This window comes from Morone saxatilis, unplaced genomic scaffold, assembly GCF_004916995.1.
Source record: "Morone saxatilis isolate NCDOM2014 unplaced genomic scaffold, NCSU_SB_2.0 Contig20, whole genome shotgun sequence".
Lineage (NCBI taxonomy): Eukaryota > Metazoa > Chordata > Actinopteri > Moronidae > Morone > Morone saxatilis.
Window position 1 is genome coordinate 25,015,063 of NW_023339763.1, and position 3,289 is coordinate 25,018,351.

General features: G+C 45.1%; 1 protein-coding gene across 1 annotated transcript in view; it reads right to left on the reverse strand.

Annotated features, from left to right (window-relative positions):
* Positions 1–3,289, reverse strand: part of cblb (Cbl proto-oncogene B, E3 ubiquitin protein ligase) — a gene marked incomplete in the record, with an annotated part of 76,550 nt that overhangs the window by 9,910 nt on the left and 63,351 nt on the right.

Consider the following 3,289-nt stretch of genomic DNA (forward strand, 5'->3'; position numbering starts at 1 on the left):
GGGGCCAGCGAGCAGCGACAACAGCAACCGCAGCAACAACAATAGTCAACAACAACTAACAACAATAACGTCAGAGCCCTGCTTGCATAAGCTACAATGTATGTCTTGTTTTCCACTTTATCAGTCTGCGCCAGGATGGCACCAAGACCAACTGGACTTGCGTCCACGATGACATTTGTCTTTCTCTCAGAGTGAAAGTAGCTCATGACCGGATTGCTGATCAGCCTGTCCTTCAGTTGATTGAGGGCCTCTGTATGTTCCGTTTTCCATGACCACTCTGCATCTTTCTTTGTGAGCTCACCTAGTGGCTGGGTAATTGAGGAGAAGTCTGGGATGAAACGTGCGCTTTAGTTGGCCATCCCCAGTAGGCTGCGGACTTCACTTGGATTCTGTGGGAGTGACATGTGTGTGATGGCTTGTATTTTCTTAGGGTCAGGTGAGATACCGTTCTTGGAGAAGACGTAGCTATAGAACTCCAGAGATGTTTTGTGGAACTCACGTTTGTCTCTGTTGATCGTGAGATTGTTGTCGTGGAGTCGTCTGAAAACCTCTTCCAGGGAACGGTCATGCTCTGCAGGGGTGGTACCAAAAATTATGATGTCATCACTGAAGTTTCTGACTCCTTGTATTCCATGGAGCACATTTTAGATTGCGTGTTGGAAAACCTCTGCTGCTGAAGAAATTCCAAAGATGAGTCGTGTGTATCGTCTCAGTCCAACATGTGTTGAGAATGTAGTGATGTATCTGGATTCAGGTGCTAGTTCCAGTTGGTGATATCCTGCGTTGAGGTCCAGCTTTGAGAACATGGTTGCACCGTTGAGATCATGCACGATGTCATCCACAGTAGGTGCTATGTGTCTCTCTCTTTGGACAGCTGTATTAGGCAGGCGCATGTCTATGCAGAGGCGTATTTTCTCTGGGTTTTTTGGTTTTGGTGATGCCACAATGGGTGACACCCATGGTGTTGGACCCTCTACTTTTTCAATAATGCCTTGGTCCTCCAAGCATTGTAGCTCCTCCTCTACTTTCTTCCTCATATGAAAGGGAATACAACGGTGGGGCTGGACGATTGGTCGCACACTTTGGTCAATGTGCAGTTTAACTTTTTTTCAGCTTCCCTATGCCTGAGGTGAGACTTGGATATTGCAGGAGCAGCTGTTCTGCTTTAGACAGGTTCTGTGGTATGGTCTGAGTGCAGTGCACCACATGTATGAGTCCCAGTGCAGTTGCAGTGTCATGGCCTAGCAGTGAGCCGTAGTTTCCGTCAACAATGTAGAATGCTGCCTGAGCTGTTCGTCCATTAGCAGAGACCGTTGTGGTGGCTTTGCCATGAAGGGAGAGGGGAGTTTTTGCACCATAGGGATAGATTCTTTTGCTTGACTGCTCAAGTTTGAGTTTGGTTTTCAATGTGCTGTAGGCTTTTCCATCCAGGAGGTTAGCTGAGGCTCCTGAATCAACAAGAACATCAATGCTTTCACCAGCTATCATGACTGACCTCACTGGCGGTTCTCTGCCCTCTGCATCTTTTGTGAGGAAGACATACTCCTCATCTGTACTCGAGTCAGTAGCAGCTAGATGACTGATGGGGGCAATTTCAGCATCGTTAGTAAGAATGGTTTTAACTTGTCTGCGTCGGTTAGGCCATGTCATCTTTTGTGTGCTCTGAGTTGGTTTCATTTTCTGTCCATGTTGGTTTTGTTGTACCTTTTTGTCAGGGTCAGAGAGACAGCAGCGGGCGTAGTGGTTGAATTTCCCACATGCTCGACACTGGACGCCTTTCGCTGGACATGCCGACTGACCACCCTGATGAGGAAATGTACCTCCACAATTCCTGCATTTCATCTTTGGCTGATTTCGCTGTTCTGTGTTCGCCGTTTGGGGCCCAGAGGTGGTCCATTTTTTGTTTCTTGTGTTGGGCATGGCTGCAATCTGTCCCGTTTCATGTTTGTTTTCCATGCCAGAGGCCTGAAGTTCTGAGGTTTCAAAAGCTCTGGCAAGATCCAAAAGTCCTTTTAGAGTCATATCTGGGTCTCTCAGTGCCCTTCTCCTGAGACGTGATGATGTGCAGCTGAGTATTATGTGAGATTTTATTTCTTTGTCCACATTAGTGAATTCACAATTCTGAGCTAACTGTCTCAGTCTGGTATGAAATGCATCAACAGTTTCACCTGGGTTTTGTTTTGATTGTCGAAATATGTAGATTTCGTATTCTACATCATGACTTGGACTGAAGTATTCGGTAAGTAACTTTACTGCCTCATCAAAATCATCTGGTTGTCCTTTTTCAGGAAAAGTCTCAAAGATATCCTGCACTTGTTCTCCAGCATAGTACAGAAGCATAGCCCTTTTTCTTGTTTTATCAGTTATGGCAGCTGCAGTGAGAAACGTTTCAAATCTCTTCATCCACTTTTTCCATTTTTGGGAAAAGGGAGGCTGGGTCTGCATTTACATCAAAGAGGGGGAATGAGGGTAATTCAGCCATGCCAGCCATTGTTGTTGTAGTTTTGTTTCTCCGTTTTATTATTATTTTTTTTTCCGGAACTACTACTGTCCAGTTATGTCCATGTGTGTCTCGTTGTTGCTAGTTTTCGTTTTGTTTTTGTTTTTAGCATTAGCACGTCTCTCTTGACTGTAGTGCTGAGCGACGTCTCACGGAGCTTTCAAGATGAGAGTTCAGTTCGTAAGAATTGCTCCGGAGAGGTTTTTGCATTTATTTGTTGTTTTTTTTCCACTCGGCCATCTACTCACGAGTCCGTTAGCAGCACTGTGGCTCTCCTGTGGTTTAGCAGGCAAAGCGGTCGTGTGCAGGAAGTAACTCCGTTGCGTGGATTGCGTCGCCATTGTAGAAATGCAATGTCCTCACAGTTTTATACATTTGGACTTGAAGCTTTAATAAACTCTCATTGCATTGTCACAGGTAACATGTCGCATCCTCACTCTGCTCGTGCAGCGGCAACTAACTCAGACAGTAAACACAACATGACTTCCTCAGTCTCTTAAAGGGATACTACCTAGTTCTCACAACATTACAATACAGTTAAAGAATATTGGACTGCATACACTCCAGTGGTGTTCCATTTTCAACCATATATACTGGTGAGTACTCTTTTCCTACTCTGACCTCTATCGTCCTCCCAAACAGGAAGCTCAATACCCAGTTATACATCTTCCCTCCCACTCCCAACTTATCCAGTTAGATTAGCAGGCGTTCTTTCCACAACATGTCATACGCTTTTTCTATATCAAAAAACACAGCAACCACTATCTCTTTATTTGTCTGTGCTTTCCT